Source organism: Falco punctatus (genome assembly GCF_963210335.1).
Source record: "Falco punctatus genome assembly, chromosome: 4".
Taxonomy (NCBI): domain Eukaryota; kingdom Metazoa; phylum Chordata; class Aves; order Falconiformes; family Falconidae; genus Falco; species Falco punctatus.
The window spans coordinates 61,985,630-61,999,358 of NC_137583.1; the positions used below are offsets into that span (position 1 = coordinate 61,985,630).

General features: G+C 37.9%; 1 protein-coding gene across 8 annotated transcripts in view; it reads left to right on the forward strand.

The window, feature by feature from the left end:
* ZMYND11 (zinc finger MYND-type containing 11) overlaps positions 1–13,729 on the forward strand; it is a 107,822-nt gene that overhangs the window by 9,732 nt on the left and 84,361 nt on the right. Inside the window, exon 1 of one of the 8 annotated variants that reach the window (XM_080385847.1) lies at positions 9,454–9,799. The exons of the other annotated variants lie outside the window; for them this stretch is intronic. The gene's annotated coding sequence lies outside the window, so the exon portion shown is untranslated. Of the gene's footprint in view, positions 1–9,453; positions 9,800–13,729 lie in introns of those variants that run through there. 8 annotated transcript variants of the gene reach the window in all.

Below are 13,729 nucleotides of genomic sequence, written 5' to 3' on the forward strand. Positions count from 1 at the left end.
AGGTGCGCCAAGGAGCCTAGAAGGAGAAAGTGGTTTGCTCTGCCAAGTTATTGGGTAAGCAGTTACAGTGTTTCCTGGGCCAGTGGGAAGGAATGGTATCCAAATTGCTGCTTGGCTCTTCTTTCACGAGAATTGCCTTTCTTGGTAAAACTAGCATGTCATGTAATCCAGAGTCTTGTCGCCAGCCACTGCTAATCTCAAATGTCTCCTAAAAAGGTGTCAAAAATCAGCCAATAGTATGGCTGTTTGTAGAAAGCTATAGAATACTGATGTAAAAAGTATTCTGATGTAGAAAGCTATAGAACACATTTCCCCATACTAGTGCCCTAACTAATAATTTACATTATGGTTTCAGCTTTTAAATATACAGAATTTTTATTTGCTCGATTTTGGAATGTTTTAAATTCCATTTACTGTAATAACTGAACATTTTAGCGAATAATGTTAAAACCTACTCCTTTTTAGGTCAAGCCTGTTCTGTCCTCTCTGAATGCCTTGCAGCCTCCCACTGCAGTACGCTTCTGGCATTTACCGAGAGCGCCTTCCTCAGCTGCAGAAAAGAACCATGTATACCTGCCTGTCTGCACAGTATTTGATGGAGATAAGAGACCTTGAGGGGAGAGTTAATGAAAGGCCATAGCAGTTGTCGAGTACAAATAAGAGCTGGGAAACACACATATGAAAAGAAGAAAGGGAGAGTTTGGCATGAAATGCGCATTAAGAGAAAGTCAAGGTACATATGTCACAGTGTATGTGCGAGAGGATCAGTGTCTTTGCTAACCAAATTTGGTGCAGCACTGTTGACTTTAGTGGAGCAATATTAGTTTATACCTGCGGAAAAATTTTTCCTCAATATCTGGGAGTGAGAATATATAATGAAGTGTTTATGGATGAGTGACAGGGAGAGAGAGTGTGCGAGAGTGAGAGCGCATGCACACATTTTCAGGCCTGATTGATTATATGAAAAAAAAAACCCTGGAGTTGAAAGAACATTATTTTAAATTAACATTCATTATCTTCACGCGTGAGATAACAGTTCGCTTTGGACCAGATCCTAACACCATTATGTTTCTTGAGCAGAGAGTGCTTTTTCCTTGAATGAGGGTAGTCAGTATGAGAATGGCAAAATGTAGTCAGATCGTTGACATTAAAAATATATGGTTTAGTCACCATGTATTAGAATAATACTGTATTATTTCTGTCAGGGAAACATGGATTTTTTACTTTTTTTAATAAATGGTTACATTTTCTTTGAAATGTAAAATAAAAAGTAAGAGAAACCTTTTTTTGGATCTCTAATCTTATGCTTGGAGAAGCTTGCAGCCATTTTAATTCATGCTGCATTCGTTGATCTAGCAGTTAGATTATTTAATCACACTGCAGCTAGGTCATCTACCTATCGGACACTGTTAAGGAGTTCAGTAATATACTTGGGGTTATTGGCTTCTAAATGTCACTTTTGAAAAACAAACAAACAAACAAAAAAGCCAAACAAGCTACACACATCCCAGTTAACTTATAAACAGTATAAAGAAAAACAATGTGAATTCACGGTCTTATCATTCAACTCTTGTTTTTTGGGTGTTTTTTTTTTTTTCCTGTACATAATATAAATAGAAAAAAATGCACATCATAGCAAACAAAGGAAAAAAATCTGCTTTTGATCTTCTTTGGCAGTTGTTTTGCTTTTAAATTCAGAATTTTGCAACATGAAGTCATCTAATTAGGCAGCAGCTTGCTATTAAATATTTTCATATTAGAGACGTAGTTTGTGAGCATAAAAAAGAAAGCCACATTTTAAAATTATAACCTCAAATAACTTTCTGAAATTAAAAAATACTCTAAAAAATTGCTTATTCTTTAAGTATAATCATGTAAAAATGTGGGAAAAGTGTGTATTTTAGGTATCCAGCAGTAGTGGGTAGCTAATTTCCTAGGCTGTAAGTGCTGCAATAGTAGAAGCCCAGTGATCTAGATATATAAAAAGGGAAATAAATGTGGTAGCAGCTAATGTGTGGCAGTGAAAAGCAGAGGAAAAGATTGCTGTGATGCTCTTAAATGTCCTGTATTTTCGGAGAGGGAGCTACTCACAGTGAAATAAACCACTTATTGGTATGCAATTAGGATAGTATTTTGTAAATTATTTGGTGATGATGCAGTTGGCAGCGGAGTTTTTTAAAGGGTCACCCACGTGCTTTTCAGTTATATTCCCTATAGAGATGAAAAGGAACGTTTATGCTCTTCTGAGATATTATTTTAGTCTGTCTGAATGCAGGTAGAACGAGAAAGTCATGTTTCATACAAGATGGGAATTGTATTACCCTCTTGTTAAATGAAAACTAAGAATCCAGAGATTCCCTCTGTCTGCGCCTGGATCCCTTGGCTTATTTCCTTGTGCTTTCCTGATGTACATGAAAGCTTTGTCAAATGAGCGGTTATGATCGTGTTAAGTATCTCTCAGTTTACCTTCAGCAGAGAGACTAAACAGAGGAAGGGGCCAGTTGTTCATCTTAATTGCAGTGTTTTCTTAATAAGCAAATTATTCAATGGTTTCACACTCAGACTATTGAATAGCCCCTTTGCTTTATTGAATTAGTCTGTGACAATTTTTGTACAACTTCTTGTTATACTTTAATCCGGGCACTGTAGGATGTGATTACTTTCCTCAGGTAACACTCATATATGTATATATATGAGGAGTCTGACTGTAGAGGAGGGACTTGACTAAAGGTTTTATGACTGCCATCCCATTGCTGAGTAAACCTCAGTGCAGCAAGGCAGGTTAAATAGGGATCTGATACTTTTGCTCTCTTTCTTTTGGAAGAGTGTTGAAACTAGACCACTGTGCTGTGTCCACAGTATGTATTTCTTTACTGGTAAATAGGGACTTTGGTTATGGAAGGCAGCTCAGCAAGGTTAAAAAAAGATGGTGCTGAAACCCAGCTGCAGGGCAAAGGCGAATGAGAATTGAGCGATAATAAAAGCAAAAAGTCAGTGTTAACGCAAAATACATGCAGGTTTTTTTCAGGAGCTGAAGATGCGTATTGAAAAAGGTTTTGGGTGGCTGAATTACTGTTTTAGGAGTTGTCAAGGGGAAGGGTGTTTAGCTACATGGGTGAAGCAGGCTGAAGCCCTCCTGCACAGGGGAGTTAACCGGTGCCCATTGAGTTCAGTCCATTCTGGTGGGTATGGTGGCCAGATGATTATCAAACAACTAAGTGAAGTACGGTATTACAATTCATAGCAGACCTTTTCATGTCTATATTATGAAGCTTAAGAAACAACCGAGCTCTTGACAGGTTTGAAATTACAACCCTGTTTTTGAGCATTTCTTCCAAGTTCCACTGAATTAATGAAATTAACTGAACTGCCAAACTGATGGAGAGCTGCCGATTAGCCATTGTTGCAAGAACCCCACATCTCAGGCAGAATGTGCTGCTTTACAATCACTTTGTCAGGAATTTAAATGATGACCTTTACTTCCTGCATCTCAGGCTACAGCAAGCTGCAATGGGAGGTAGCCTTGAGAAGGTGTTTGCTAATGAGGCCCTAGCACCCTTGACAGGTATGCTAGATAATTAAAAAGCGATAGATGATGGTGTAGTACTGCATGTGTAAATTTCATTTAAAGTATGTATTTATGTAGTGATTTTGACTCATCCAAGCCATTTGTATGACACATTGGCACTTTCCATAAGAGTAAGGATGCTTGACCTCTTGTCCTGGCCAAGTTCCAGTTTGGGTTATTACATTCTGACTACCTACATTTCTGTAAAGTTTCATCTGGATTTTGTTACTGTTGTTTATTTACATAGTAATGCATATGTACTTGGCAGTTTACAAAGTAACAGCACAGGATAAGAAAGTTACAAAAATCCCTGCTCCAAATTACATTTAGTATTTGTGCAAGAATAAATATAGCGGGGCATGATACAGTACACAAAAAATACAAAGTGGCACATTCGGTAATAGCATTCATAGCAGAGGTAGGTTTTCAGAGTTTATTAAATAGAAGACAAAGTGCAATCCATGACGTGCAAGTGTAAAAGAAGACAGCAAAGGGGTGATGTAGACAAAGCAGAGAGGGGAGAAAACTAGGTAGATCTAAGAAGGATGAGAAAAGGGAGGAGGTGTAATTCAAGAATGCTTTGTAGAAGATACTCCTGCAAAAGCTGGTACACCATGGGTTAAGTTACTGAGTAGTGTGCACTGTTAAACATATGATATATTGTGCAGCAGGAATGTATATAATTCACTGGTCGGAGGAATAATACCTGTTTGTATTGTAGTTAAAACTATATATATATAGTTTTACAGGGTTATTTGGCATGGATTTTACATGTGTATCAACAAGGGAAGGGGAGTCAGTTTATGTGGTGGTGTGTATACATGTCAGCAGGACTTAGGCAATCACAAATCTGCATGTGGCAATCACGTGGCAATCATCTGCTGGTGTAGAAATGTTCCTCTTCAACATACAAAGGCACATTTTATCCTTTACCACTCAGTCACTCAGGATCCTGCTTAATTTATGGTAGGAAGAGTTTGCTGTGTGTTACTGTAGAGTAACAGGTAGGTGAAAAAAAGAACCCAAGCCACATCCTGTTGTGGAGAGGTGTTCTGTAGAAATACGAACTTCAAAGCTGCAGGCTTACTCTTAAAACTGATTGATATTAATGATCAATGTTAACCTTGAATAGATTTCCAAACGAGTTCAAAATAATCCAGTATTAGACTATATTGCATAACCATAGCGGTCTAATATTTACAGGAACTGTCCCAGTGTTCTTCCAAAAATACATAAGCCTGCTTAGGGACACTTCTTCCACAGCGCAGATGTACCCATTTCACACAGATTTTAGAAGTACATGGGAAAAAGTTCTAAACAGTTTTCATTTTCAAAATGCTTTCAAGAAAAATGTTTTTGAATAGTACTTGTGAGTGAAATCATACTTGTCTCAAATAGATTGTTCACAAAAAGAGAATTTGGTGGGGTTTTGTTTGTTTTATTTTTCTAGAAATGGAAAAAAATGGTTTTGAAAATATCTTGGAGTTTGCCTATTAACATTGATGTTTCTTATTGTTAGTTGTTTTTACATGACTTCATTAGCTAATGAAAGTAGTACATAATGTACTATGTACTTACGCAAAAGATTTAGGACAATGCATGTGCTTTTGGAAGTTGTGGTTCTTTCTAATTTTATTTTGGTCTGTTTAACTTTTTTTGGAATATCTGTCTTGGCATTGTTTTTGGAAAGAATTTAAACAAAAATATTTTTCACTTTAGGTCACAGATATGTTAAGCTCTTCTCTAGCTGAACTACACCGATCACTTGTTCTGACCTCTTTCAGCTCCCGTGTAACCCAGCTTAAATAAGGTTACCTTTCTCCTGGATCATGCCCACTGAAAATGCCATAACAAGTCTTTGTGGTAGCAGTCAGCCTGTCGTGTGTGAGTGAAAGCACTGAAAATACATCCTTCAGCGCTGTGGGGCCGAAGGGCATCTTACCCATTTAGTGGTGTCTGTCTAGTTGGCTCTGTTTTTTTGTCATCTGTCGGCTTTTTTTATGGAAAGAAGCAGGAATACTTCAATGAGGAAAACCATCCAGCACCCACGTGCTGCACATTCTGGGAATGAGATCCATGTGGCTTCTTACCATTGTTTTTTTGTTTGTTTTTTTTCTTCTGTATCATTTATTAAAGCTGTTATGGAATATCTGCTTAAGGCTAAACGAGTTTGAACTCTCACTTAGCCTCATTAAGGTCTTGGGCTTTGTGTTTACTACTTCTGCTTTCATCAAAGCCACTTCCTCAGAGGCTTTTGCAGGAGATGCATATGTTCTTCTTCATTTTCTGCCTCACATCATGGTAGAATTATACTTTTTAATCAGCAGGTTTTATTTAATCTCCAAATTTTATTTCTGGTGTTCTGCCTTTAAAGCAGAAATTGGTTTTTATACTTTTATGCTGGGGGTTGTCTACTTCTATATTCACACATTTAAACGCTTCAGGCTATTCATGTGTGTTTTCTGAAGGGTTTAACAGTGCAGCCATTCCCACACAGCCTGTCAAAGTCAATTGGAGACTGTGTCCAAATTTGCTATCAGACTGCTACGATGAATCTCCTGCCGTTACTACAGAATACTCCAGTGCACGCAACATTGTTAAGAAATAGTGGAGATGCTGGGGATGATGCTACCTGGAGCTCCATCCCTACCTTCACCATGTGCTGTAACATTACTCAAACATATATATTGGTAAAGAAGTGTTAGAGTGGTTTGTACAAAAGACTCCAGAACCTCAGGTACTTAGTGACCAGGTGTAGTTGTTTAAGTTGCTGTGATAAACTGTACTTGTGCACTGTCACTCAAAAAGAGACAAAGGTGATTTACCAATAGGATATATATTTATTTTTTTTTACTGTGTAGTTCACATTTATGTTTTCTTTTTGATTACTTTGTTCCCTCTCAGAATTTTTGGAAGTTCCCTGAGTTTTATTTGTATGATTTGGAGGAAACTGAAGTGGCACAGTCTGTATCTCATGTACTTACTCACTGCAAAGATATAAGACTAGTCTTAAGTGAAGGGACATGTAGATAGCTCATTAGTTTGAATATACATGAAGAACTCATGTCTGAAAGAATTCCGGTTACTGGTAAGCGACCTCTCTTTTTATTTGAACTATAAATTTAAACTTTGAACAATGAATGTGCTTAGACTAGTGATGTACTTATTAGGTTAAAAAAAGAACAAGCTTTTAATAGGAAAAAATTATCACAGGGCAGACAGCACGGGATTTCATTAGCATTTATGAATTGCTAAACTGCAATTTAAAAGTCACATTTCTGTCTAAAAAAGTTTTCCACAATTGTCATACAAGTAACGTTAAACAATGTCTTAGTTTGTTTACTTGGGGTCAGATTTTCAATGGTTAAGGTGATTAAAGTTGCAGGGACTGTCTGCAAAGGCTGCAGTACTTAGCTGCCATTGATCTTAGTGGGACTTTGAATAAACATTAGTTCTGAAAGTCCCACCACGTATGGACCTCATCTCTTGTCTTCAGACATCTTTGAAAATCTGGCCCTTAGAACAGTTAACAGCATTCCCTGTGTTGTTTCAGTGGTTTTCCCTTAGCATTTCCCCATTTTACTCTGTGCAGGAAGGTCCACCAATTATAAACAGCATTTTGTAGTAATTTCTGAACTTGGCATTCATACTTGTCAGAAGGGATAGACTAACAGAAGAGACGTGGCCCTGGCTTTCCACATAGTATTGTGGTGCTGTGCTGTAGTAACATAAATAGTTCTTAGGATAATTCTTTTCATCCATAGATGTTTAAGTGCTGCACAAAGGGGATTAGTGTAATTAGTTTTGCATTTGGAAATGGTAATACAGAGATATGCAGTGACTTGCCTGAAGTTAACCAGCACAGGAGGAGGCTGTACCAAGTTTGGAGCCCTGGCGCTCAGTCTACTTTCTTCAGCAAATGTAGTTTCAGAGTGCTTGATCTACCCATACAAAATCTCCAGACGAGAATCTTCTAAGTGTAATGATTTGGTACTTAAGCAGTGTGAGTCATGTTCTGGGATGCTGGCGGCGTTTTTTTGTGATATTTCCGTTTCACATTCAGCTTAGGGGGCTCAGCGGGGGCTTTTGGTCTGGTTGCCATATGAAGTTCATCAGGGGTGACAAGCGAAAGCAGCTTAATGTGCTCATGCTATTTTTGCCTGTAGTAGAAATTTGTGATGGGGACTATTTCTGTTTTGCATGAAGTCACCAAAATAATGCATTGAGCTGTAAGCTAACTGGAGATGCCCAGGACTATTCACAGCAGAACAGCCTGGATATTGTTAGTTGTTGGATGTAATTATTTTGATTTCACTGGGGGCAGAGGCTAAAAACCACTTGTCAGACTTCTGAAATTGCACACCCTGGTAATTGTGGTGCTGAAGTTGGGTACCTCCGCTGGGCCTTGCAAACACAGCTTTTTGTGTATTAGTTCCCCAGCTATAAAATGAAAACATTTCAAAAATGAATCTTACAGAGGGCTGTGAGCATAAAAACATTCAAGGCCGCAGGATCTTTAGTCAAGATGCTTTGCAGAAAAAACACTAGTAGCCTTATCCAGCTGCTACTCACCACAGAGACACCACTTTTCTCTCCTTGCTTTTTCAAAAATGTTGAGGAGGGACACTGGACCATGTTGGATGTGTGTGCTGTAGGTACGAGAGGAGCTCTTGGCCCAGCTTGTTGGCTTTTCTCTGCCCCATCACTTAGAGTGGATTACAGTAAATTTTTCAGGCAGAACGGTCATGTGGTCTGTCTCCTTTAAATTAATTCCTGTAACTTCCTCAGTTGAAGTTTGTTCCTGATCCCACAGGCTAGAGACCATTCCCTCCAAGGATTCAATTAGCTGACACCAACCTTGAGAGCCCCCAAGCTTAGGACACATTTCTCCTTAGGATTCCTTCTCTTAGGCACAACAAAAAGGCTCCCCAGGGAAGACCCAGGATACTTCATGTTGTCTTCAAAGTAAAAGATTCTCAAGTTTCCTCTTAATGTACCCGATCCTAGTCAGAGTTTGATTTAGAGAAAGAACCTGCTTGAAACATGGAGGTCTGTTTGCTGAGTCAGTAAAAATATCTAATCTTTATAACTTATTTACAGTCTGCTTATATTAATAAGATACAATTGAGATTTGTTGTGAATTAGACGTTGACAGTTCTCTAGCATTCTAGGCTGAAACTATGCTGTTACCTCTTGTTGCTTTCTCCATTTTTAGCCTATGAATATCCCATGTATTTGAGTAGCTTCATGTGATACTCAAAGAATCAGTGGATGTGTCTTTGATCAGTCCCTATGGTTCTTATGATCTCTATAAATGTGTCTAGAAGGAGATGGCTATGGAAGAGAGTAAAAAGCCACTTAAGGCACAGACCAATATTGGTGTATACAGCCAGGCTGAGTAAATGCAGATCGGAAGCTAGGCTGTAGTTTCTAATCATTAGCATTTGCAGGTGGAAGAACCTGTCATGATGTCTATATTAGATGCATGTCATGTCATGGCTGCTTTTCAGTGTTTACTGTATAGGGCAAGTGTGACCAAACTTGCTCACCCTATGGATTACAGACTAAAATTCCTATATGAATAAAAGCTAAACCCCCCATACCGTATGCTTGGGAGAGTTGAGGGTTCCCGAAAGTGGGTCAGGACTTGTCTCAGTGTTGAGTGCTAGGGTGATGTTTGCTTCAGCAACCCTTGTTAACTTGTTTCTTCCAAATCCAATAATTTGAATTTATTCAGCCACGGCTGCATCAGCATGGCCTTGTTGCCAGATAAATGACTGGCAGCCTCATGGGAATCACAGGTGAAATATTTTGAGCCAGGAGTGGTTCAGGAGCTGTGCACTGGCCACCACTGGCTTCAGCAGCTCTGTATGGCGCAGGTGAGAATAACTCATCAGGTTTCTGAAATGATTTACCAGTCATGCTGTCTCACTTTCGTGCTTGTAACAGATTTTGAATATACTTCTCTATGGCATGATTTCCTCCCTGTAAAACAGCAGTATCAGCACTTTGCTATATTAGGCATTTGGAGTATAAATTAGCGGGGAACAGTTGCTAAGGCAAATACTTCCATTTTACTCTGAGGACAGGTCTGCTAAGACCAGAAGCAGATGAAGGTAATATGCCAATACTTCTAGCACTAGAAGAATAAAAAATTAGAAGTAGGAAATTGTGCATATTATTTTTGTGGGAGCAACAGACGGAGAGAAAGTGGTTTTGATAAAAATGAAGGTAAGTGCAAAACTGAAAGGCAAGCAGATTTAATGCACTAAATTGTTTGATGGCTCTGTAAAAATGGCTGGAATTTCAAGTTGATGATACCTCTTTACTAGCAGGAAATGAAACTGTGCCTAAGCCATATAAATCATGAAACCCACTATGATTTCAAATTAGTTTTAAAGAAAGTACTACATTAAAGGTAGCAAATGTTGTACTTGATAACTAAATTAGTGTGATTGTGAAATTGAGGAACTGCTAATAAGTTGTGAAAGAATGTCATGATAAGTAGTATCGTCTTCCTCAATGGAATAATCTTCCTTAAAATCTACACCAAGAGACAACAAATCTTGCTAGCAATTCTCTTACCAGTATTCTACTACTATTGCTTTGTTCAAAGGGAATGTCTCCTCTCTGGGAAGACTGGAATGTATTTCAATTTAAATTTCCTCATAGCCCAGTCTTTACTTTTTGCTGTGGCATCAGAAGTTCTGTTGTCATCACTGACTGAGGCATCCGCTGCGACAAAACCTGGACCTGCCCTCATAGTTTTTTAGAGAAGTGAATATTGTTGTTCTTACAGACACTGTCAGGTTTCAGACTTCAGCGCAGAGGGTGCTTGTGCTACAGAACATGAGCCCTACACTTGGAAACACCCTCTTGGATTTCTTTCTTGAGTGTAATTAAACAGGAGTGGCTTCTTCAGTGTTCTCTCATTGAATCTGAATACCCATCTTTCAAGAATCCCTGGAGAGTACTATAATCAAAATATATATGTTGAGTTTTTTTCCATTTTTCAAAGGTGAAGGCAATTTATGAACTGCTAAAGAATACAGCTATGATACCTTTTTTTAACTGAGGTTAAGAAACTTCTCCTGGTGTCACAGCACATCTGTACACTGCCAGGAATTTAACTTGGACATACCTGCAGGAGATACCTTCTTAAACAAATTTATTTGCTATACCGTTGAAGCTGGCTGTTCAGCAGCTGGCCATGCATTGTCATTTCTGCTTAAAACAGATAGGGGTGGCACATGAGACAGGAGACTTGTTACCAAAATAGTGCAATCTTCCCGCAGCTCAGCTTTTCTGTTTCTTAGACTTTTAGTGGATTCTTCCAGAGCGCTTATCAGGCCAGGCAGTCTTTTTTCTTTCTCAAAAAAAAGTTGCACAGATTTTACACAAGATTTTCCTTTTCTGAAGAAAAACAACAAGAAAAAGACTGAGAAGAAAACTTTGTATAAGATTTTAAATTATTAAAAATAGTATTTTTATAAATTAATAAATGGAGACATACAATTATTCTTCATATTTTCTCATGAAGCACCTTGAAATGGCAGCTAAAACATTCCCAGTAAAAAGAAGTATTACATTTTTAAATATTCAAATTTGCTTTCCAATATGTACTTCTCTTGCTTGCTTTCTTCTAGCTGTTGCCAATTAAAAACAGAAGTGAGTTTATTTTTTATTCCTCATATTTAGCATTTTCATGTTCCCTATACGCACTAAACTTTCAAAGCGATTTTGGGGTGATTTGAAATTTATTCATTGGTACTGCTTTTTAGAAAATCTTTGGGAATTTTGAGATGCTGGAAAATGGGAAATAAAAGGAAGTAAGGACCACCAAGAAAATCAGGCAGAGACAGATGAAATGTCCTGTATCCCTTTCCCACGACTGCAGGAAACAAGATATAACAAGCAATAGGGAGGATGTCAGGGAGGTGGCCTATAATCCATGAAAATTTATAGCGAATCAGCTGGACAACTGAAGAGTCTCTTGTTGTGGGAAAATCACTAAAATAACTGAAGTCAGCAGAGAAGTACTCAGACACTGTGGCGAAGTAGAACAGCAGCAAGCAGGTCATGAATGTTGGAGTCGTCATAGAATTAAGGGTACAAAAATTGTATCAGTGTGGTAGATTACTTGAAGGAAATTAATTGCCCCTGATGTTTCCCTTGTTCTTTTTTTGAAAAGAAAGATTTGCAGAAAAATACCTAATTGAGAAGAAGAGAAATCTGAATTTTTTTTTAATTACAAGTGAAAAAAATTATGTAGTCCACTACTCCTTCTGGATGAGATCCAGGAAGGACAAAGCTGAATTTCGTTTGCAAATTTTTGTAGTGATAATGTGCCTGTTGTGTAGGATTCCGAGTATCTTTACCCTATTTGCAATTAAAGCAGATCTGCACCTTCTAACATTCCAAAATTGAAAAGGCATTTCATAGTATGAGTTACATTTTAGCTGTTACTGTCTACTTCAGTCCCTTTTGTGATTACTAAAAAATCCATGTGTCTTCCAACTAGTTACCCTATATCAACAGATTTTTTCCCTTCAAGAGAAAAAATCAAGTATCTCAATTTTTTTTGTACACTTGTCTGTTTATCATATAAATGATAAGTCCAATACAAAATGCATATAATTCTTCATGCCATTATGTTATTTCTTGTTTCACCGTCTGCTACCTCCTTTGCTATAAAAGTGCAGTCTCTTTGTAATACACTTTGGATTTTATTTGGAGATTTTTTTTTCAGATTGAGTGATTCAGAGATACTACGTGAGGGAGATGCAATTTATGTGATGTAGCTATATTATTAAGCTGTAACAATGATAAAGTAGTAACATTGCTTTAGGAGTTTGCAGTCATTTTGCTTTTGATATGATTTGAAGAACTGCATTGCTTAAACTTGTTTTGTTCTTCACATACCATAGAAATTTAATAGTATGGTTCTATACAGATTCTTGACTGAATTATGACTAGATTTGTTTCTTAGTCTGGTTTACTGGAATACATTAATGTATAGATATCAAATATAATTTAATTCCTTGGCAGTGCTGTACATTTGTATTTGATTTATATTTACAAAGACAAAATCTTATAAGAAATAATAGACCCAAACTGCTTGCATAGTTTGGTTTTTGATCTTTCTTCTTATCTGCAGAAACATTACTGCAAGCTCCTAGGCTGATACCTGTGGTAAATAGCTGTTGGATGTTTTGTATTTCTCTTTTGTATTTCTCTACCATCTTATCTGCCTGTTTATCCAGCCACGTAGTCCAGCATCTCTTCCAGAACATGCTTATTCATAAAAACTGTTGACTGTTGTCAGGATTGAGACTGGAGGGCTGTAGACAGTGATGAGATGTTACACTTTGAACAGGTATCTTTGAGATAGCCATCTACCTGATTTGCTGCTCTACTGGAGAGAGTGTTTATTCATCATGGTTATTTTGAAATTAGTTTCTTGATTTTTAGGAGAGAGAATATAACTGGAGCTGAGAATTTAAATGAAACCCTATTTTTCTTAAAACCAAATTATTTGGATGTCATGCCAGAACTTTTGATTTATGTATGTTTCCCATATGCAGTCTTTTACAATAATTTCTGTAATTCCTGAGGTAAAGCTTTGGGGCAGGATTGTATCTGATTCATGACAGTGGAGTAAGGGAAGAACAGGAGAGATCTGGCTTGGGGGGTTGTCTTTGCTATTTACAGATCCTGGGCAAGCTGTGTAACCTCGCCCCCACACAACTGCCCCCACTTTAGATTGGGGGCAGGTTTTTGAAGTGCTTCAGAAGAATTAATAGAAGAAGTCCCAACTCCTTTAGGGCACTTAGAACGACACCATAGAAAACGAGTTATCCAGTCAGTATCTTTTCTTGAAAGGTTATTGATGAGCTTTGGAAATTAAATATTTTCCTGGGGTTTGGGTAAAGCTTAGTAACTTAGAGCTAGCTCTGTACCATATGGCAGGTCCAGTACTGAATGTATTGGCCAAATACATCCATTTATGGTTTGAACTGTGGGATTTTGCAGTGGAACCGGCTTGTGGCCATGGGCTGCCTGGTGCAGCCGTGGAGGATAACATTTTCTCTTGGGATTAGCCTCAGTCATCCCACGGAATATTTATTCTGCCAGTTTCTACCTGTGCGCAGCTCCTGTTAC